This window comes from Lutra lutra, chromosome 8 (assembly GCF_902655055.1).
Source record: "Lutra lutra chromosome 8, mLutLut1.2, whole genome shotgun sequence".
NCBI lineage: Eukaryota > Metazoa > Chordata > Mammalia > Carnivora > Mustelidae > Lutra > Lutra lutra.
Window position 1 is genome coordinate 52,745,179 of NC_062285.1, and position 24,857 is coordinate 52,770,035.

The 24,857-nt window shown below is 35.4% G+C and overlaps 2 pseudogenes; both read right to left on the bottom strand.

The window, feature by feature from the left end:
- Nucleotides 1–11,186: 11,186 nt before the first annotated feature.
- Nucleotides 11,187–14,256, bottom strand: LOC125106880 (MICOS complex subunit MIC19-like; annotated as a pseudogene).
- Nucleotides 14,257–20,761: 6,505 nt separating this feature from the next.
- Nucleotides 20,762–21,696, bottom strand: LOC125107695 (olfactory receptor 6C2-like; annotated as a pseudogene).
- Between the last annotated feature and the right edge of the window lie 3,161 nt (nt 21,697–24,857).

Sequence of the window (24,857 nt, forward strand, 5' to 3'; positions counted from 1 at the left end):
CAACTTTGTGTATTCCCTTCCTGTACACCTTGCCTCTGGTAACCACAAATCTGATCTCTTTTTAAATGAGTGTTTTTTAGATTCCACATATAAGTGAGATCATACATTACTTGCCTGACTTATTTTACTTAGCATAATGTCCTCAGGGTCCATCCATGTTATCATAAATGGCAGGATTTGCTTCTTTTTGATGGCTGAATAGTATTCTATTGCATATATGTATTGTAAATATATTTTACATTGTAAATAATACTGCAATGAACATGAGTGTGCATATATTTCTTTGACATAGTGATTTCATTTCCTTTCCACAGAAGTGGAATTTCTGGGTCATACCATAGTTGTCACTTTATTTTTTTTATTTTTTTGAGGAACCATCATACTACATGTCCCATAGTGGATGTTCCACTTTACATTCCTAGCAAGAGTGCACTACTGTTCCCTTTTTCCACATCTTCCCCACTATTTGTTATCTCTAGTCCCTTTGATGATAGCCATTCACTCCAACAAGTCCAAGGTGATATTAGTGGCTTTGAGCACATTTTCATGTACCTCTTGTGCATTTGAATATATTCTTTGGAAAAATGTCTGTTCAGGCCATCTTCCCATTTTTAAACTGGATTATTTGCAGATTTAAGCTGTTGAGTTGTATGAGTTCTTTATATATCTTGGCTATTAATCCTGTATCAACTTTATAATTTGCAAATATATTCTCCCATTCCATATATTCTCCCATTCCAAACAATTTTGCCGATTGTTTCTTTTGCTGTGCAGAAAATTTTCAGCTTGATGTAGTCCCTCCCACCGGTTTTTGTTTTGTTTTGTTGTTGTTGTTGTTGTTGCTTTTGCTTAAGGTATTATATCCAAAAATCATTGCTAGGACCTATGTCAAGAAGCATTTTCCCTGTTTTTTTTTTCTAGGAGTTTTATGATTTCAGGTCTTACAGTTAAGTCTTTAATCTGATTAAATTTTGTGAGTGGTATAAGATAAAGGTCTAGTTTCATTCTTTTACATGTGAATATCTAATTTTCCTTGCACAATTTATTGAAATGACTGTCTTTTCTCCATTGAGTACTCTTAGCTCCCCCATCAAATATTACTTGATGTCAATGCATTTAGGTTTTAAAAAGTAAGATTACTTTTTTTCCTACCACTTGTTTGAATTTGCTTTATTCACATATGACTTTTGTTCACATTAAAATTTTAAAAATTGAGGGTCCCTGGGTGGCTCAGATGGTTGGATATCTGCCTTTGGCTCAGGTCGTGATCTCCAGGTCCTGGGGTCAAGTCCTGTGTCAGGCTCTGGCTCAGTGGGGAGTCTGCTTCTCCCTCTCCCTCTACCTCTCCCCTTGCTTGTGGTCTCTCTGTCTCTGTCTCTGTAGCTCTCTCAAATGAATAAAAAATATCTTTAAAATTTTTTTAAAAATTGATTAAGAAAATTATCAATTTTTTTCTATCAATCATTCCTCTACAAATTTGTCAATAGTTGTAGATGGAGAAAATGCATCCAACTAATCTGAAAATTAATAATATCATTATAGTTTTTTAAATTTTATTTATTTTTGTGAAAGAGAAAGAGAAAGGGAGAGAGAGAAAGCACAAGCAGGAGCAGAGGGGAGGGACAGAGGAAGGGGCAGACTCTCTGCTCACGAGGGAGCCTGATGCAGGACTCAATTCCAGGATCCTGGGATCATGACCTGAGCTGATATGTCCTTAAGGTAGACGTTTTATTGATTGAGACACCCAGGCACCCATCATTATAGGTTTTTGAGGCCACCTCCAAAGGCCTGTCTCATATTATTTCTGCACCATCTCTAGATGGCCTTAAATCACACATAGAAGGTTATTCCCAACTAATTTATGATGAAGAGGGGTTTCTGTCTCTACATATCAATATATTCCATATCTACATATGCACATGTAATTTTTCTTCTAGATTTAGAATGTTTCTTTCATAATGTTTCCATGCAACCCATTTTGATAGAACTTACAAATTAATTCATTCAAATGGCATTCTTGATTGTTTTTTATCCATTAAACTTCTTCATTAAAACAAAAACAAAGAAAATTTAAAAAAAAACCTGGAACTGACTTTTGATGATTTACACAGGAAAGATTGAAAAGATGTTGAGAAGTATACCACATATAAAATGGGAAGGGAAATGCAAGAATAAGCAGCATTCAGGACCACGGTGAAAATCCAGATTCAGTTGTGTAAACACACTGATGTGGCCACAACAACAACACAGGACACCAGAGCTTAAGCTTGCACTACCAGCACTGGACACTGGGGACCACCACTGCCACTGCAGTTTCCACTGCCCCTAGACACTGAGAGTGGCTGGTTTCATGTGAAACACTGTCCCCATTTCTTTGCATCCATAAATCAGAATTCAAAATCTGATTAGTTAAGTTTAGTGTAGATGCCCACAAACTAGCTCTAAGGGAATCTGGTAAAATACTGTCTGGCCTTCACTTTATCCATGGAAAATGGTTTTGCCTTCCCTAAGACTCAAAATGAGGAGTCCAGAGGCTAAGTGGTCAGTAAATTATCACTGTTCCCTCCTTTTTGAATATAGTGAATTGTGGTAGCACAATGGAAACTCACAGGACTTTGCAACAAGCCTGTAGCACAGATGATGGTTCATGGGGGATAAATAGTTATTGAGAATTGGGTCCTGAATTCAAAACATTGATTATCTGACTACCAAGTATGTAGGTTTCATTCTATAATGAATCAACATTTGAAATATATTTTATTCACTCTACTACCTGAAAATCCACAGCAGTCACTATCAATATTATTTTGTAGTCCAAGATTATAAATGTGTATTATGTGCATTTCATAGCATTGATTTTGGCAATTGAGAATTTTGCTTTATCTCCTCATTATATAATTACATTTTTATTAATTGCTCTTAGGTTTTATCTCCTAACCACAATTAAAACTCTCTTTGGGCAGTGTTATTCCCTGCATGTTAAATATAAATATAAAGCAATGCTATACATTGGACTAGATTCAATAATTTGACCTGATCACCATCAAAATAAACCAGATAGACTTTTTAAGCTACATTGAAATATCAACATGTTAATTGTTTTTCTTGCCTCAGCCCTCATATATGTGACAGGATTGGATAACATGTAAAGTAAGATCTAACCAATTCTTATTTTAGGGGTACCAGGGGTACCAGTTTTGGCCTTTGAAGATATCCCTCGATACTCAAAATTACAGACATTTGTAAGAAATATTTCCAGAAAGTCTTCTAAATAACAATATAGGGGCATATATATGGAAAAAATCTATGAAATTGTAAACTTAAGAAAAATTCCTTTTTTTCATACAACTAAAAAAGACAATCATATCACCATAAAAAAATGATGATAATATTTGTCCAAAGAAAACTCTGGAATTGTTGTTAGTGATAAAAATTTAAGCATTTTGGGGGGTGAACAACTCATTAAATAAGTCCTTTTAATCATCTCTTCAGATATAATAATGACTCTATTAATTATCTTTTGGAACTCTAAAGAAGAAATCAACTTGTAAATTGAGGATGACAAGCTTGGACAAAAAGTCTTTTCAAGGGACGCCTGGGTGGCTCAGTGGCTTAAGGCCTCTGCCTTCAGCTCAGGTCATGATCTCAGGGTCCTGGGATAGAGCCCCACATCGGGCTCTCTGCTCAGCAGGGAGCCTGCTTTCTCCTCTCTCTCTGCCTGCCTCTCTGCCTACTTGTGATCTCTGTCTGTCAAATAAATAAATAAAATCTTAAAAAAAAAAAGTCTCTTCAAGGAGTTTGTGGCTCTTTGACTTAAAGTTATAAATTTATTTATACTTACATTAAATTTATAAAACTATATGAAATATATATGTATAACTATATTAAGAAAACTCTATGAAACATAATGATTATATTATAAATTTCCCAAAGAAGCCATGGATTTTAAATCAGACAAGATATGAAATAAGTGAATACCTTATGGAAATTTTTCTTGCATCTTACAGGAGGAAATTAATTTTACATTTCACTCAAAACATAAAAATGCATAACTAAAGCATACCCTTTCATATATGGGATCTAAACTATATTTTATGTTATTCTAACAATAATACTATCAAACATTCAGGTAGTGTTTATTATGTATCAGGTGTTTCCATAAACTCTTTTCATAAATTACTGTTATTCTATTCTTGATTTTATTATGCTAGCTTATTAAACACATACACATTCACTGCTAAGCCGATTTTACAACCTCACAATCTACTCATGAGTCACAGCCAAATAGTGAAAAACCAGGGACAACTGACTGACTCAGTCATTCAAGCACCTGACTCTTGATTTCTGCTAAGGTCATGATTTTAGGGTAATGGGATTGAGCCCCATGTCAGGCTCCACCCTCAGTGGGAAACCTGCTTGAGAGTTTCTCACTCTCCCTCTATCCCTCCCACTGTGCTTTCTCTATCTTTCAAATAAATAAATAGATCTATTTAAAAAAGAAAAAAAAAGGAAAGAAAACAAAGCCATTGCAATAGTCTTACCAGATGGTCACTGAATTTAGCAACATTAATTTGGAATATGTGAGTTAAGCTTAAACAATTAAAAGGCCATTGAAGGAGAAAGTTTAAAGGTACTGATATTTCCTACCCCAAACTCCCATTATGCTCAATGGATATAAACTTCAGGAAATAATAATTAAAATAAACATCACATATTGCAAATTTGTCATGATTTTAAAATTCTCTGGGATATTGACCAAGAATGATAGAGGCTAGTTGCTGCTTAAAGAAAAATCTATACAATTAAGAAAAATGTTGAATAATGAAGACTTAGAGCAACAGATACTATTGGTATAAAGTGGATATTCAATATATATCTTTATGAGATTGGGAATGTGAAATTTTCCAAAATTACATTTGACTCAAGTTCATTTTGTCTTCTTAGTTGATTTAAGGCATTTATGGCCTTACAGACAATATTCCCATGTATAAATGGTGCTTTATCAGAACAAAAATGTCCTAGAGACTTTTTTAAAAATTAACATATTGAATTTCAAATGTAGAAGGGTCTGAATTTGATTTCCTGTGACTACCTCTTAATAACCATACCTTGTCAAGATTCTTATTTTCAGATCTTAATTCATCTTTTATGAAAAATAAATGTATAATAGGATCTACCTGTTGGGTTGTTGCAAGGACCTTTTTTTTAGGATTTTATTTAAGGATTTTTAAGGATTTTATTTAATTATTTGAGAGAAAGAAAAAGAGCATGAGCATGGGGAGGGCAGAAGGATAGTGAGAAGCAGTCTCCCCAATGAGCAGGGAGCCCAATGCAGGACTTGATCCAACGACTCTGGGATCATGAACTGAACTGAAGGCAGACGTTCAACTGACTAAACCACCTGGACACCCCATGAGGGCATTTATTAATGTTTTGATAAATCATGTGGGCTATTATTAATACTATTCTTGCTTTTACTATAGTGGAAAGCAAGTATTTCTTATTTAAATTATAAGCAACAACAAAATAATAAAAATTAATTAACAAGCCTGGATGGCTCAGTCAGTTGATTGTGAGAGTCTTGGTTTTTGGTTCAGGTCATGATTTCAGGAACATGAGATTGAGCCCCCTGTCAGGCTTTGCACTCAGCATGGAGTCTGCTTGAGATTCTATTTCCTTCCTCCTTCCCCTCTTTCTCTCTCTCAAATAAATAATCTTTAAAAAATAAAATAAAAAATAAGAGAGAAGGACACTACTTAATTCTTAAAGGGACTATCCACCAAAATGATCTAACAATTGTAAATATCTATGCCCCCAATATGGGAGCAGCCAATTACATAAGAAAACTATTAATCAAGATAAAGAATCATATAGATATAAATACATTAATAGTAGGAGATCTTAACATGCCTTTCTCAGTAATAAACAGATCATCCAAGCAGAAAATCAATAAAGAAACAGGAGCATTGAATGACACATTGGACCAGATGGACCTCATAGATATATACAGAACATTCCACCCTAAAACAACAGAATACTCATTCTTTTCAAGTGCACATGGAAACTTTTCCAGAATAGACCACATACTGGGTCACAAATCAGGACTCAACTGATACCAAAAGACTGAGATTATTCCCTGCATATTTTCAGATGACAATGCTTTGAAACTGGAGCTCAATCACAGGAAAAGTTTGGAAGGAACTCGAACACCTGGAAGCTAAAGACCACCTTGCTTAAGAATGCTTGGATCAACCAGGAGATCAAAGAAGAACTGAAACAATTCATGGAAACCAATGAGAATGAAGACTTCAGTCCAAAACCTATGGGATACAGCAAAGGCGGAACTAGGGGAAATACATAGCCATCCAAGCCTCCCTCATAAAAATTGAAAAATCCAGAACACAGCAGCTGTCTCTACACCTTAAAGAACTGGAGAATCAACAACAAATTAAACCAACTCCACACACAAGAAGGGAAATAATCAAGATAAGAGCAGAGATCAATGAGGTAGAAAGTAGAGATACAGTAGAACATATCAATGAAGCTAGAAGCTGGTTTTTTGAAAGAATCAATAAGATCGATAAACCATTGGCCACACTAATCCAAAATAAAAGAGAGAAAACCCAAATTAATAAAATTACGAATGAAAAGGGAGAGATTACAACTAACACTAAGGAAGTAGAATCAATCATCAGAAGTTATTATCAACAGTTATATGCGAATAAGTTAAGCAACCTAGATGAAATGGATGCATTCCTGGAAAACTATAAACTCCCAAAATTGAACCAGGAAGAAATTGACAACCTGAATAGACCGATATCTAGTAATGAGATTGAAGCAGTGATCAAAAACCTCCCAAAAAACAAGAGCCCAGGACCTGATGGATTCCCTGGGGAATTCTACCATAGTTTTAAAGAAGAAATAACACCTATTCTGCTGAAGCTGTTTCCAAAATTTGAAGCAGAAGGAAAACTTCCAGACTCTTTTTATGAAGCCAGCATTACCCTGATCCCCAAACCAGGCAAAGACCCTACCAAAAAGGAGAATTTCAGACCAATATCACTGATGAATATGGATGCTAAGATTCTCAACAAGATCCTAGGAAACAGGATCCAACAGCACATTAAAAAGATTATCCACCATGACCAGGTGGGATTCATCCCTGGGTTACAAGGATGTTTCAACATTCGCAAATCAATCAATGTAATAGAACAAATCAATAAGAGAAGAGAGAAGAACCACAGAGTCCTCTCAATTGATGTAGTAAAAGCATTTGACAAAATCCATCAACCGTTTCTGATGAAAACGCTTCAAAATATAGGGATAGAGGGAACATTCCTGAACTTCATAAAATCTATCTATGATAGACCCACAGCAAATATCATCCTCAATAGGAAAAAGCCCACACCTTTCCTGTTGAGATCAGGAACACGACAAGGATGCCCACTCTCACCACTCTTGTTCAACATAGTATTAGAAGTCCTAGCAACAGCAATCAGACAACAAAGAGAAATAAAAGGTATCCAAATTGGCAATGAAGAAGTCAAACTCTCTCTCTTCGCAGATGACATGATTCTTTATATGGAAAACCCAAAAGACTCCACCCCCAAACTACAGGAACTCATACAGCAATTCAGTAACGTGACAGGATGGAAAGTTAATGTACAGAAGTTAGTGGCATTCTTATACACTAACAATGAAAATACAGAAAGGGAAATTAGAGAATTGATTCCATTTACTATAGCATCAAGAACCATAAGATACCTGGGAATAAATCTAACCAAAAAGTAAATGATCTGTACTCAAGGAACTACAGTACACTCATGAAAGAAATTGAAGAAGACACAAAAAGATGGAAGACTATTCCATGCTCTTGGATCAGAAGAATAAACATTATTAATATGTCTATGCTGCCTAGAGCAATTTATACTTTTAATGCCATTCTGATCAAAATTCCACTGGTATTTTTCAAAGAGCTGGATAAATAATCCTAAAATTTGTATGGAATCAGAAGAGAACCTGAATCCCTAAGGAAATGTTGAAAAAGAAAAACAAAACTGGCGGCATCATGTTACCTGATTTCAAGCCTTACTACAAAGCTGTGATCACCAAGACAGCATGGTACTGGCATAAAAACAGACACATAGACCAGTGGAACAGAGAAGAGAGTCCAGATATGGACCCTCAACTTTATGGTCAAATAATCTTCGACAAAACAGGAAAAACTATCCAGTGGAAAAAAGTCAGTCTCTTCAGCAAATGGTGCTGGGAAAATTGGACAGCTATATGTAGAAGAATGAAACTCGACCATTCTCTTACACTGTACACAAAGATAAACCGAAGTAGATAAAAGATCACAACATGAGACAGGAATCCCTCAGAATCACAGAGGAGAACATAGGCAGTAACCTCTTCGATATCAGCCACAGCAACTTCTTTCAAGATATGTCTCCAAAGGCAAAGGAAACAAAAGCCAAAATAAACTTTTGGGACTTCATCAAGATCAAAAGCTTCTGCACAGCAAAGGAAACAGTCAACAAAACAAAGAGGCAACCCATGGAATTGGAGAAGGTATTTGCAAATGACAGTACAGACAAAAGGCTGATATTCCAGGATCTATAAAGAACTTATGAAACTCAACACACACAAAGTGGATAATCATATAAAAAAATGGGCAGAAGATATGAACAAACACTTCTCCAATGAAGACATAAAAATGGCAATCAGACACATGAAAAAATGTTCATCATCACTAGCCATCAGGGAGATTCAATTAAAACCACATTGAGATACCACCTTACACCAGTTAGAATGGCCAAAATTAGCAAGACAGGAAACAATGTGTGTTGGAGAGGATGTGGAGAAAGGGGAACCCTCTTCCACTGTTGGTGGGAATGCAAGTTGGTTCAGCCACTTTGGAGAACAGTGTGGAGATTCCTTAAGAAATTTAAAATAGAACTTCCCTATGACCCTGCAATTGCACTACTGGGTATTTACTCCAAAGATACAGATGTAGTGAAAATAGGGCCCTCTGTACCCCAATGTTTATAGCAGCAATGGCCACGGTCGCCAAACTGTGGAAAGAACCAAGATGTCCTTCAATGGACGAATGGATAAGGAAGATGTGGTCCATATACACTATGGAGTATTATGCCTCCATCAGAAAGGATGAATACCCAACTTTTGTATCAACATGGACAGGACTAGAAAAGATTATGCTGAGTGAAATAAGTCAAGCAAAGAGAGTCAATTATCATATGGTTTCACTTATTTGTGAAGCATAACAAATGACACGGAGGACATGGGGAGATGGAGAGAAGGGAGTTGGGGGAAAATGGAGGGGGAGATAAACCAGGAGAGACTATGGACCCTGAAAAACAACCTGAGGTTTTCGAAGGGGCAGGGGTTGGGAGATTGGGGGAGCCAGGTGGTGGGTATTATGGAGGGCATGCATGCATGGAGCACTGGGTGTGGTGCAAAAACAATGAATTCTGTTATGCTGAAAAGAAAAAAAAAAAGAAGTGATAGATTTCGGAGAAAGAAGTATATGGGTGTTTGAAGAGCAGGATCCACACTGGTGACTGTGATGATTAGGAAGTTGCCCAACAAAGTGACTGTATAGATGACGAGGAACAAAATAAAGAGGGAAACTTGCATCTCAGAGTTATTTGTAAAACCAAGAAGAATAAATTCAGTGACTCTGGTGTGATTTTCACAAATCACATTTTAGAGTATTTTCTCTGTAAGAATTAAAAAATGTGTATCATAGGATAATGTTTAAATACAGATATAACTTTAAAAATATCAACAAAAGCCATAACTGCATCTCTGTGCTCGCATGTCTCACCATTCTATTTCTTTGAAGCAGAAAGAATGTTTAAAATAAGATAAAATTAAGAAAAAAAATCTATATATTTTATTTTATTTTATTTTATTTTATTTATTTTATTTCTTTTCAGTGTTCCAACATTCATTGTTTATGCACCACACCCAGTGCTCCATGCAATACATGACCTCCATAATACCCACCACCAGGGTCCCCCAACCTACCACCCCCACCTCTTCAAAACCTTAGATTGTTTTTCAGAGTCCATAGTATCTCATGTTCATCTCCCCCTCCATTTTCCCTCAACTCCCTTCTCTCCATCTTCCCATGTCCTCCGTGTTAGAATATATCTTTTTTTAATGGGTTATATACATTTCTATAATATATTTCTAGTCATAATATTTAATGTTTTGTTATTTATTTATTTCTAAAGATTTATTTATTGGATGGAGGGAGAGAGTGAAAGGAGTGGCAGAGGGGGGAGTGGGAAAGAATCTCAAGCAGACTGTGGGGAACACAACATGGGGCTTTATCTCATGACCCTGAGACCATGACCAGGGCCAAAAACAAGAGTTGGGCACTTTACTGACTAGTCACCCAGGTGCCCCTAGACAACTAGATTTTAGGACAAAGTTTAATATCAGAAATAAGGAAGGTCATTTCAAAATGACGGAGATCAATTTATTAAAATGGCATAGAAATTCTCAGATTTTATTCTCTTAATAATAGAGTTTCAAATTATCTGAAACAAAAACTGATAGAATGTAAGCAAAAATGGACAAATACATAATAGGATATTTCAATACTCCTTTCTCAATAACTGGAAGAACAAATAAGCAGAAAATCAGTAAGGATATGGAGGATTTGAACAATGCTATCGACTAATGACTAATGGATAGAACAACTAGGCAGAAGATTAACAAGGAAAATGAGGACTTGTAAACTTATGAAACAGTGAGGTTTAACTGACATCTATAGAATAATCCACCCAATAAGAGAAGAATATTCATTTTAAATGTACATTGAACATTTGTAAAGATAAACTATATTCTGAACCATAAAACAAATCTTAGTGCAAGAACATTCAACTTTCACAAAATGTGCTCTTAAAATTGTGTATTAAAAGAGGGATCTCCAGCAAAGTATCTAGAAACTGAACAGCACACTTAAAAATTACTCATGTTCCAAAAAATAAACCTAAGGGAAATTGTAAATATGGCTTCACTGGTGAATTTTTCTAAACATTCAAAGAATAAATACCAGTCCTTTTCAAAGAGTGCTAAAAATTTGAAGACAGGGACACTTCCAAATTCATTTATATCAGGTCAGTGTTACCCTGATTCCCAAATCAGACATGTTACTACAGCTGGAGAATTTTGGTCTGCATATCAGCCCAGCCAGGATGAAACTCATATTGCTTGAACTTTGCTTCCCTGTCTTCAGCAACTTTCTGATATTTTTCCAATGGTAACTTTGTAGAATTCTGAGCTCCTCTCCTCTAGCCAGTTGCTCTTTATAGAATACATCCTGCCTTTTTATCACTTGATCTTTCTCTTCCAGTTGTTTAGCCAGGTGCTTCCTTGGTTTGTTCTTCTTCACTTGATATCCTTCTGTGAAGAACTGCTCTGGTTAACTGCTCATTGGCAAAAGTCCTTTCAGTTCAGTTCTTTGCCTTGCTTTAGTTGTTCCTGATTTTCTGACTCTTTCTTGGTTTGCTCCAATGCCTGCTCCTCAGTCACTCTTCTTTTCAATTCTTCATCAGAAACTGAGGAACCATAAGCACCAGAATACTGTTGAGACTTTGGACCAGTTGGGAAGGTTTCCTTCATACAATCAATCACATTTTCCAAAAGCCAGATGTCTTTTACCATGGTGATATTCTCATTCTCCTCTACTTGGAAGTGACCTTGTGGGTGCTGGTGATCTCATGGCTCTTGCTTCTGTCCCTGCAGAGACTTAATATGGACCCAAGAGCACTACAGACCCCACCAGAAAAGATCCACATGGACATGTCCAGACTCTTTACAGGGAGAGAGCAAGGCCAAAACCCCAAGAAGAAGCAAGGAGAAGGTGCCTATCCTTAGGATTGTCTTAAATTCTCTTTTTCCTACTTTATTATTAGTGTATAGAAATACAAAGGATTTATATACATTGATTTTGTATCCTGTGACTTTATTGAATTCATTTATCAGTTCTAGTAGTTTTTTGGTGGACTCCTTAGGGTTTTTTATATATATAGTATTATGTCATTTGCAAACAGTTAAAGTTTTACTTATTCCTTACGAATTTGGGTGCCTTTTATTTACTTAGTTTTTCTTGTCTGATTGTTGTGGCTAGAACTTCCAGTACATGTTGAAAAAGGGATGAGAGTGGACATCTTTGACTTCCTGATATTACGGGGAAAGTTCTCAGTTTTTCACCACAGAGTATGATGTTAGCTGTGGATTTTTTCATATACAGCCTTTATTAGGTTGAGGTATGTTCCTTCTAAACCTATTTTGTTGAGGGTTTTATCATGAAAGGATGTTGTACTTTGTCAAATGCTTTTTCTGCATCTACTGAAATGGTCATATGGTTTTTGTCCTTGCTCTAATTGATGTGATGTATCACATCTCTTGATTTGCAAATATTGAACCACACTTACATCCTGAGAATAAATCCTAGTTGATCACAGTGAATGATTTTTAAATGTATTGTTTGATTCGGTGTGCTAATATTTTGTTAAGGATTTAAAATTTTTGATTTTCAATTTATTAATTTTTAATGTAATGTAATGTATTATTGTAATGTATGTAATGTATTATTATATGTATAATGTATTATACATATAATATATATATTTATATAATATAATATTATATATTATAATATAATATAATATAATATAATATATATTATACATATAATATATATACATATAATTATATATATATATAATATATATATATATAATTATAATGTATATTATACATGTAATGTATTATTTGCTTCAGGGGTACAGGTCTGTGAATCATCATTGTTGAGGACTTTTGCATCTATGTATATCAGATATATTGGTTTGTAGTTCTCTTTTCCTGGGGCATTTTTATCTGGTTTTGGAGCCAGAGTAATTCTGGCCTCATAGAATGAATTTGGAAGCTTTCCTTCATCTTATATTTTTTGGAGTGGTTTGAGAAAAATAGGTATATACTGTTCTTTAAATATTTGGTAACATTCACCTGGGAAGCCATCTGGCTCTGGACTTTAGTTTGTTGGGAGTTTTCTGATTACTGATTCAATTTCATTGCTGGTAATTGGTCTGTTCAAATTTTCTATTTCTTCTTGATACAGTTTTGGGAGGTTATATGTTTTTAGGAATTTTTCCATTTCTTCTAGGTTGTCCAGTTTGTTGGCATATAATTTTTCCTACTATTCTCTTATAATTGTATTTCTGTGGTGTTGGTTGTTAATTCTCCTCTTTCATTTCTTCTTCTTATTATTTTTTAAGATTTTACTTACTTATTTGAAAGAAAGAGAAAGAGAGAGCATGCATGAGTGGAGTGAGGGGCAGAGGGAGAAGTCTCAAGAAGACTTTGAGCTGAACATGGAGACTGACACAGGGCTTGATCCCATGACCCTGAAATCATGAACTGAGCTGAAACCAAGAGCTGGATGCCTAACTGACTGAGCCACCCAGGTGCCCCTCCTCTTTCATTTCTGATTTTGTTTGTTTGAGTTCTCTCTGTCTTTTTTTGATGGGTCTGGCTAAAGATTTACCAATTTGCTGATCTTTGAAAAGAACCAGCTTCTGGTTTCATTGACCTGTTTTATTCTTTTCTTAAAATTTTATTTCATTTATTTCCCTTCTAATTTTTACTATTTCTTTTCTTCTACTGGTTTTAGATTTTACTTGTTCTTTCTCCTAGCTCCCTTAGGTGTAAGGTTAGGTTGTTTATTCTAGATTTTTCTTGCTTCTTGAGGTAGTCTGCATTGCTGTAAACTTCCCTCTTCGGACAGCTTTTGCTGCATATCAAAGATTTTGGACTATTGTGTTTTCATTTTCATTTGTCTCCATTATTATTTTTTTAATTTTCTCTTTGATTTCTTGGTTGATCTATTCTTGTTTAATAGCATGTTATTTAACATCTATGTGGGTAAATTTGTGGCTTTCCAGATTTTTTTTTTTTTTTTTTGTGGTTAGTGTCTTCTTTCATGATGTTGTGGTTGAAAAAGATGTGTGGTATGATTTTGATCTTTTTTAATTTGTTGAGACTTATCTTGTGGCTGATGTGTGATCTATTTTGGAGTATGTTCTATATGCTCCAAAAGAATGTATATTCCGCTATTTTAGGGTGGAATATTCTGAATATATCCATTAAATCCATCTGGACCAATATGTCATTTAAAGTCATTTTTGCCTTAAAAATTACCTGTTTAGATGATCTGTCCATTGATGTAAGTAGGATGTAAAAGTCTCCTACTATTATTTTATTACTATCATTTATATCCTTTATGTTTGTTATTAATATTTTATGTATTTGGGTGCTCCCATGTTAGATGCATAAATATTTGCAATTGTTATATTTTCCTGTTGGATTGTCCTATTTATGGTTATGTAGTTTCCTTCTTTGTGTTTTGTTATAGTCTTTGTTTTAAAATCATTTTTTTCTGATATAAGTATTGCTACCCCAGTTTTCTTTTCACTTCCACTGGCATGATAAACACTTTTTCTATCCCCTCATTTTCAATTTGCTTGTTTTTAGGTCTGAAAGAAGTCTCTTGTGGGCAGCATGTAGATGGGTCTTACATTTTTGTCTATTTCATCACTCTGTATCTTTTGATTGGAGTGTTTAGTCTGTTTACAGTCAAAGTAATTATTGATAGGCGTGTACTTATTGCCATTTTGTTACTTGTTTTATGGTTATTTTTGTAGTTCTATGTTCCTTTCTTCTCTTGCTCTCTTCTTTTGGGGTTTGATGGCTTTTTTTTTTTTAAGTCAAATATTTGGATTACTTTCTCTTAATTTTTTACCTATTACTGGTTTTTTGATTTGAAGTTGCCATTAGGTTTATATGCAACATTTTATGTACATAGCAGTCTAATATTAAGTTGATGGTCACTTTAAGTTCTAAAAACACTAAGTTTTTACTCCCCCTGTGCTCCTCTATTTTACATACATGGTGTTATACTTTAAATCCTTTTTTTTTGTGAATCCCTCAACTGATTTTCATAGGTGTACTTAAAATTATTGGTTTTGTACTTCTTATTTTTTTAAATTAAAAAAAAATTAAAATGATTTATTTATTTATTTATTTATTTGAGAGAGAGAGAGAGAATGAGCAGGAGTGGGGGAGAAACAGTGGAAGAGGGACAAGCAGACTCCATGCTGAGTGTGGAGCCCCACATGGGGCTCAATCCCAGAATGCTGAGATCATGACCTGAGGCAAAATCAAGAGTCAGATACTTAATGGACTGGGTCACCCAGGCATCCCTCTTCTTACTTTTGAAAAATTCCTGCTTATCTTTCCTTTTCATTGAAAGAATCCCCTTTCACATTTCTTGTAAGGCTGGTTTCATGGTGATGAATTCCTTGAAGTTTGTTGGGAAGCTCTATTCTCTTCTTGTATTCTGAAAATTAAACTTGCTGGCTAGAGTATTCTTGGTTGCAGGTATTTTTCCTTTTAGTACTTTGAATACATCATGTCATTGCCTTCTAATCTGCCAGGTTTCAGGGGATAGCCTTATGGGATTTCCCTTTTATGTAACTGTTTTCTTTTCTCTTGTTGGTTTTAGAATTCTTTATTTATTTCTACTTTTTGCCATAATTTTACTTAGTACATGTCTTTGTGTGAACTTTTTGTTGATTTTATTGGGTGCTCTCTATGCCTCCTGGATCTGGATTTCTATTTCTTTTCCCAGATATGGGAAGTTTTCATCTTTTTTTCTTCAAATAATATTTTTTTGCCCCCTTTTATCTCCCCTTTCCTTCTGAGATTCCTATAATGAGAATGCTATTATGCTTCATGGTGTTACTGAGTTCTCTTATTCTATTCTCTTTTTTTTAATATTTTATTTATTTATTTGACAGAGAGAGATCACAAGTAGGCAGAGAGGCAAACAGAGCGATAGGGGTAAGCAGGCTCCCTGCTGAGCAGACAGCCTGATGTGGGGCTCAATCCAGGACCGTAGGATCATGACCTGAGCCGAAGGCAGAGGCTTTAACCCACTGAGCCACCCAGGCGCCCCTCTCTTTTTTTTAATTATTCTTATTTCTTTCTCCTATTCAACTTGATCGTTTTCTATTACTCTGTCTTCTAGATTGCTGATTCATCCTTCAGCTTCCTCTTATTTACTATTTATTCCTTCTAGTGTATTTTTTATTTCAGTTATTGAGTTCTTCATCACTACATGGTTCTTTTTAATAGTTTCTCTTTGTTGAGGGTCTCACTGAGGTCCTACACTGTTTTCTCAAGTCCAGTGAGTATCTTTATGACCATTACTTTAAATTCTCTATCAATATATTGCTTATCTCCATTTCATTTAACTCTCTTGCTATGATTTTTCCTGTTCTTTCCTTTGGGACATATTCCTCTCTTTCCTCATTGTGCCTAACTCTCTGTCTGTTTCTCTGTGTTAGGAAATTTAGGTGCATCTCCTGTTCTTAGAAGTAGTGGCTGTATGAAGAAGAGGTCCTGTCATACACTGCAATGCAGTGTCCCCTGTTCACCAGAACCTGGTGCTTTAGGGGTGTCTCCTATGTGTATTGTGTGCACCTATTGTTGTGGCTGAGCCATGTTTGCCTTCAGTTTAGTCATCTTCAATGGCTCACTTTGTCAGTTTGAGGAAGTTTAGTTCCTGTGTTGTTAATGTGCCAGTCTGTGGCTGCCTTGGGCTTCAGTTGGGTCTAATCAGGCATTTGCCAGAGCTGTGGTCACACCAAATGGCAGGGTTTTTTCCATAGCTTATTCCTGAAAGGCCTTCATTTGTGGGCCTGGCCTGCAGTCAGACCAGATATCTGCCCCTAGCCCCGTGCTTGGGTCACAGTTGGACTGGCATATGTGGTTCTCTCTCCCTTGGCCCTGGGTAGGAATCACTTTAGAGTGGTGTTGGCCACTGTTAGGGCTGCTTGCACAGTGTTACACTTGTGGTCCTGCTTTGGATGGACTCCTGCTGAGGGCTGGTCTGCAGGAGAACATGAGGGTGGGGTGCATGGTGTTAGCAAGATTTGTGCCAGTCTGCTGTGGGAGGAGTCCTGGATCTGCTTTGTGGAGTGCCTGTCAAGGTTAGGTTGGAGGGGGCATGTTGCAGGAAAACTTGGGCATGGGACGCACTGTTAGCAAGCTAGGTAGAGAGTGTTTGGACTGGCTTCTGCAGTTGTCTGTGAATGATGGTGGAGGGAAACAGTGCCTGCCCACTCTTTGTTCTTGGAGAAGACTCCTAAAGATCCCTGCCCCTCCAGGGCATGTTCTGAGATTAGTAATTAAATCTCCTTCCCATATTACCAGCGTTTTTCAAACTGTTGCTTTTATATTGTATCTCAGTGGTGCTGTTTTTTTATACTGTTTCTTTAATGGCAGGGAATCAGTTTGCTTTGCCCTGCTGCTCTCCCAGAGCCAAGCCTGCTGATTTTTAAAGTTCCAGGTGGTAAGCTGTATTGATTATAAAAACTCTTAAAGTTATGCCCCTCTGGTTCTCAAAGCCAAATGTTATGGAGATTCATCTTCCCAGTGTGTGTCTCCCCTGCCTGAGATGCCTGGTGTGGGGTCTGCCTTATCCTTTCTATAGGCTTGTTTTGTATGTCTCTCCCTCTTGTAGGCAGTCTTGCAGTCAGTTTTATTCCTGACTGAGTGGCCACCCTTCCCTACCATTTTTGATGTGGCCTCCTCTCTACCATTAGTTGTGGAGGGTCTGTTATGCCAGTCTTCAGGTCATTTTCTGGGTTATTTACACTGATGTGGCTATTATCTAAGTGTATCCTTGGGATGAGGTGTGCTTAGGATTCTCTTACTCTGCCATCCTCCCTGGAAGTCTCTGAATTACATTTTAAGTGGTGTTTGCCTCTTCCTTATTACTATATAGTAGATTATTAGCTTTTCTTTATTCAATTACATATTTTAAAAATCATACATTTTGCAAGATAGTCAACAAAATGTGGCATTTCAATAAGTAATTTAATTTTTACATCATAAATTGTTCATCAAATAATGATATTTTGATTTTGAGTAATTCTATCCAATTATAAAATTATCAACCTCTATTTGTTTAGATTTTATTCCACTTTCTGGATCTAATCATTGAGTATTTTATTTTTTTTATTTTTTTTTTTAAAGATTTTATTTATTTATTTGACAGAGAGAAATCACAAGTAAGCAGAGAGGCAGGCAGAGAGAGAGAGGAGGAAGCAGGCTCCCTGCCGAGCAGAAAGCCCGATGTGGGGCTTGAACCCAGGACCTGGGATCATGACCTGAGCCGAAGGCAGCGGCTTAACCCACTGAGCCACCCAGGCGCCCCATCATTGAGTATTTTAGATAAAATAAAATTTCTTAAGATGTTCCTTGATGTAATTTTGATGATTATGTGTGCAATTCTGAAAAAGCAGTGCCGTATCCTATAGAAATTACAGACCTGGAATGACATGAAACAGGACTGAACCCTGACTCCAACACTTATTAACACTACCTAATAGTCCCACATCTCAGTTTACCAATCTATGAAACAAAGATTAAAAACCAACTCCAGTGGTCTTTGGAAGATTATCCATTGAAATAATATGCATGTGCATGTGTGTGTATTAAAGTAAATTCATAAAAAAAGGAAATTCATAGCTAGATAATATTGTAGCTCATGTAAAGTTAGCCTAAATTGGTCTCTCAGTAAATGACAACTTTTGTTAATTTTTTTCCATATCTTGAAATCAAAATCAAATATAGCAGGGTAGTTAAATCTTGATTTAAAGTTCTTTAAAAATGTATAGCATATTTTACCCATTTGATTCTTTTATGAATTTTTTGACAGAAATTAGCATTTTTCTTTAATAAGTAATAATTTTTTTCAGTAATTCTGATGCTTTCTCATTCAGTATATTTGAAAATAATATATTCAATATCATTTATTTACTAGGTTTTATATATAGTTAAGTATGCATAAAAAGTAGAGTTTGCCTTTCTAGAAGATTTTAGATATACAATATAAACAAAATTTTAGTGAATTAGTACTAAAGAAGAGAGGTCAAAACAGCAGGTAGGATAAAGAGTTTCTCCAGATTTAGTTTGTATGTTTGTGTGGTGGGAGAGGAAGAGATAGCCTGTAAATGAATGACATTCATGCTGAGACCTAAGTGAAAAATAGTGGAAATGGAATGAAAAAATGAGGAAGAGAGACTTGTTTTTTTTTTTTTTCTTTTCTTTTTAACAAAGGCAACTGTAAGTGCCATATTCTAGAGATACCAGTCCAAAAGGATGGTCATTAAGGCCTGGATGCCAGAAAGGCAAGAGAAAACTTACCAATATGAAAATTTACATAGTAGTTTTATGAGCTTTAATTAAAAAAAAAAGAAATTTTAAGAAAAACTGATGTACATTTTGTGGTCTTCTAATCTATATGCCATTTCCTTCATGAAAAAAAAGTAACTATTATTTTAATTATAACTTTTCATTTGGAATTCCTTTTCAATTATCTTAGGCTTCCATGTATATTGATAATTTGTTTTCTAGATTTCTTTTGAAATTCTGTTTTCATGATATAAAAAATTTATTGGTTAATTTAACTACATTTTGAATTTGAATATTTGTACTTTAAACAATTGAATATTTTTCATAATTTTAACAACTTCTTTAATTCCTCAATAGCAATTAACATTTTGACACTGAACTTATCGTATCTTTTTAGAAAATAGCTTTTTCTCACATTTAAAACATATGTATTTTGTATAGCCTGTGAATCTTTTACTTTTAAAATTTCAGCATTTTATGAGAGTGTGTGTGTATTTACAAATAAACTCCAGGATCCTAGATATCAAATTCTACTTCCACTTAAGACACATTTATTTGGAATGTATTTACTCTTATTTTCTTTACTTTTCAATTATATCATATCAGCTTTTGCCAGTGGTGCTTTTTTTTTTCTTTTTCAAGTTTTTATTTAAATTCCAGTTAGTTAACCTACAGTGTGATATTAGTTTCAGGTGTAGAATTTAGTGATTCATCACTTACATATAAAAACCAGTGCTTATCACAAATGTCCTCCTTAATACCCATCACCCATTTAACCCCTTCTCCCACCACCCACTCCCCAGTGCTGCTTTAAAAAAAAAATTACTGAGCTATGTACAATCAGGGATGTTACTAATTAAAAATTTCTACCTAGAGGAGTGCCTTGGTGGCTCAGTTGGTTAAGCCTCTGACTCTTGATCTCAGTTCAGGTCTTGATCTCAAGGTCATGAGTTCAAACCCTGTGTTGGGCTCCATACTGTGCATATGACTACTTAATTTTTTTTTTTTTTTTTGCTTAGAACTTGACCTGCCAACACTAGGTACTCAATAAATTTTATTAGTCAATTAAAATTCAGCAACACTTAGATTAGATGATTAGAGGAGCACTTTAAATCAATTTTTTTTACAAGTCCAAGTAAATATAAAATAAACTATTTATTTCCTTGTTCGGTACTCATTTGTTTTATTTTTCTGTATTGCAATTTTGTTTGTGAGATTAGAAGTAACATCAGGCTTACATTTAATAGAAAATTATTATCATGTCTTCTGATTGGGGTCTTGGGTTTGTTTGCAGGGTGGGGAGTTAAAGGAGTGAACTCAGGTGGTGAAATATATTAATTCCAGAAGAAAAAAATGTTTGAGAAAGTTAACCTAAATAGAGATCATGTTAAAAAGAGACAAAGAGATTAAGAGTTTGATGGTTTATGCTTAGCTTGTTATTTTATTTATGAACTTGAGCATTTGTTTACTTTTTTGAGACTAATGCAATTTTTTTGAAGCACTCACTGAAGCCTTGTCTCACTTGTTTGTTTCTTAGAGTGTAAATGGATGGGTTCAACATGGGAGCTATGGATGACATTAGCACTGCCCTGACCTTATTAATAGTCACCGATTCCTTTGCTGAATGTTTGACATAGATGAAGATACAGCTTCCATAGGTGATGGAAACAACAATCATATGAAAGGAACAAGTAGAAAAAGCTCTTTTCCTTTGTTGGGCAGAGGGGAATTGTAGAATGATCTTGATGATGTGAATGTAAGACAGAAGAACACACAGAAGGGTCAGAATGAAGGTCAGCACAGCACAGAAAACAGCCAACTGCCCTCTGAGCCATGCATCTGAGCATGAAATCTTCAAGACTGGAGATGCATCACAGAAAAAATAATCAATGACATTTGAATCACAGAATTTCAAATTTAGCAACAGAGTAAGTGGTGGGAATATGATCAACAAGCCAGTCATCCAACAGCAGAGGACAAGTCTCTTGCAGACTCTGTTGTTCATGATGGTCACATAATGCAGGGGTTTGCAGATGGCTACATAGCAGTCATAGGACGTTGTAGCCAAGAGAAAAAATTCTGTTACTCCAAAGATGTCAATGAAAAAACTTGAATAACACAAATATTATATGTAATTGACCTTGTCACCTGTTGCTATGTTGTACAAGTATCTAGGGATACATGCAGATGTAAATGAAATTTCTAATAAAGCAAAATTCTGTAGGAAAAAGTACATTGGTGTTTTAAGGTGAGAGTCAACTAAAGTGAGGGATATGATGGTCAGATTCCCAGTTATACTCAACATATAAGGGAGAAATAGAAATATAAAAATTGGAATTGAAGTTGAGGATCATCTGTCAACCCCAATAAGATGAAGGTTGTTACTGTGTGGTTTATCATCACTAACTACTAAATTTTATTCAGTTTGACATAAAATTTAGAGATATCTTATTTGAATAGAGTGTGTCAAAGCTAGATGGCAATAAACAGTGACCACCTGAGATAGCATACAAAGGAACATGTGGTTTCTTCTATAAATTAGTAATTGATATTGCCAATACTCTGGCTACTTAATTGTTTATTTTATTTTATTCTTTTGGAAGTTTTGTGGTAGATTTTTAAACATATTTTTTTTTAAAGATTTTATTTATTTATTTGACAGAGAGAGATCACAAGTAGACGGAGAGGCAGGCAGAGAGAGAGAGAGAGGGAAGCAGGCTTCCTGCTGAGCAGAGAGCCCGATGCGGGACTCGATCCCAGGACCCTGAGATCATGACCTGAGCCAAAGGCAGCGGCTTAACCCACTGAGCCACCCAGGCGCCCAGATTTTTAAACATATTTAAACAAATTATTCTACCATCTCATTTTCTTTTCCCTCACAGCTTTAATCTATACCCAAGAATGGATTTTCTCATGTGATTAGATTGTGATTCAACAAAATTATGATTTCTTCTTATATCTAGCATTTCTTCTTTATTTCAAAGATGAATATCTCAATTTAGTTTGTTTTATGCCTTTTCTTGAAGATTTGGTCATGATAAAATGTAAATCTATAACAGTTGATCTGGAGTGATCTGGACTCCATCAGGCGCTGCTGATCCATCTGTGACTTGTATTTTGCATTGTGGCATGATGACCAAGCATGTGTTTATGTCTTGTTTCATGTTTTAACATGCAACTTCTAAATTGTTGGCTCACTCCTCTGACTCTCTTCTTAAGTTTCTCTGGAGGTATGTAATTTACACTCAGTGTCCACCGGACACGTGATACAGAGAGTATTTTAATGCACAATTTATCTGCTTCATATGAAGAAATGTTGGGACCAATGATACACAGCTGGAAAAAAACCTCACATATTTCAGTCTGTTTAAGTATGGAAAACATTGTAATACCTCATTATCACTAAGTTCAGAATCAAATTAAAATTATTGAATATACTCTCTACACACCTATCTATACTCTCTTTCTTAAAATATAAATACTTTTACATATTCTATTATAAAATATACTTCATTTAATTCTATTTAATTTCAGTCCACTGTATTTATGCAATTCCAGTTTTTAAAATTTAATGTAATTTAATTTTTTTTTGGTGTTCCAAAATTCATTGTTTATGCACCTCACACAGTGCTCCACGCAATACATGCCCTCCTTAATACCCACCACCAGGCTCACCCAACCCCTACTCCCTTCCCCTCCAAAACCCTCAGTTTGTTTCTCAGAGTCCACAGTCTCTCATCATTTGTCTCCCCCTCCAGTTTCCCCCAACTCACTTCTCCTCTCCATCTCCCAATGTCCTCCATGTTATTCTTTATGCTCCACAAATAAGTGAAACCATATGATAATTGACTCTCTCTGCTTGACTTATTTCACTCAGCGTAATCTCCTCCAGTCCCATCCATGTCGATACAAATCTGGGTATTCATCATTTCTGATGCTCTTTATTTTGGCAAATTCTTATTATTTCAAAAATTTGTATGAAAATAGCTAAAGTTTTGAATCAATTTCCAACACACTTTTGTGAATCTTTGTTTTCTACAAAGGTTGAAATGTCTCCAAAAAACAGGTTTTTATGAACATTATTACATGATTTTGTAATAATTCCTGAAAATGAAATTTCAAGGAAAAAGATACTCACTTAGAAATTTTGTATACATTTACAAAGGTATCATCTATAAACTTCATCCCTATCATGGTTTCCTTCAACTCACTATGCCACTTTAATTGAATCTGTGCTAAAATTCCTGTAATGTACTGTGTCTTTTTTCAAGATTATTGACACATATTTTATAAGGGCCGGTGCCATTGGGTATTAATTCACACAATTTACACCACGAAATAGTTAACTGTTTAGTTTACATTTAAACTTTCATTCTTGGCTTCCACAGAGAAAGAATTTTTTTCCCTCTTAAATTTCCATTTATGTCTCTTTAATGCATATTTTGAAACTGAGGCTTAAGAACTCACTAATTTTTGCATTGGCTTAATAGTTGTTCTATAGTTTTTCATTAGCTATCACACTTAGTGTTACTAACATCCTTAAAAACTTTTGGTTTTGAGTATCTCTTATATAAATGGATAGAAGGCAATATGCTTTTCAATTTCCTGGCAAAAATCAATTAGCTTGTGCTATGGCTGGCTCTCATTTGTCCTGTAAAATACTCACTTTCTCCAAGGATGACGGCAGGATCATCTCTCACTGTATGCCCAGTTACTACGACTAAACCCCAAGGTTTACTGTCATCTTCACTGGACTCCAGTGACAATGATTTTTTTGAAGAACTTTGATATTCCTAGGAACTAAAGGGGCACACCATAATAACTACAATAGATAATTTTAATGAAGTGAAAAGATACTCTCAAGCCTGCTTAACTTCCTCAATCTGTTATTCCTCACTCCAGTGGCTCCTAGAGCTTTACATGGTACCATGCTCTTTCTTGTATCCTCTAGGTGGTAACCCTTGTTCCAAAATGTTTTTCATTTATTCCATTCATTAATGCTGTCTTTAAGAGACAAGGTTTAAGGGGTGCCTGGGTGGCTCAGTGGTTTAAAGCCTCTGCTTTCAGCTCAGGTCATGATCTCAGGGTCCTGGGATCAAGCCCTGCATCGGGCTCCCTGCTCAGTGGGGAGCTTGCTTCCTCCTCTCTCTCTGCCTGTTTCTGCCTACTTGTGATCTCTGTCTGTCAAATAAATAAATAAAATCTTAAAAAAAAAGAGAGACAAGGTTTAAGAAAATAGTTTTCATCTTTAAAAGAGTTTTCTATTTTAGGGGCACCTGGGTGGCTCAGTGGGTTAAGCCTCTACCTTTGGCTCAGGTCATGATCTTGGGATCCTGGGATCGAGTCCCTCATTGGGCTATCCGCTCAGCAGAGAGCCTGCTTTCCTCTCTCTCTCTGCCTGCCTCTCTGCTTACTTGTGATCTCTTTCTTTGTCAAATAAATAAATAAAATCTTTTAAAAAATAAAAAAATAAGAGTTTTATATTTTAAAAAGATCTAGGATAACAAACTTTGTCAATATTATGTAAGTTGTTGTATCAGTGATTTTAATGTGATATACAT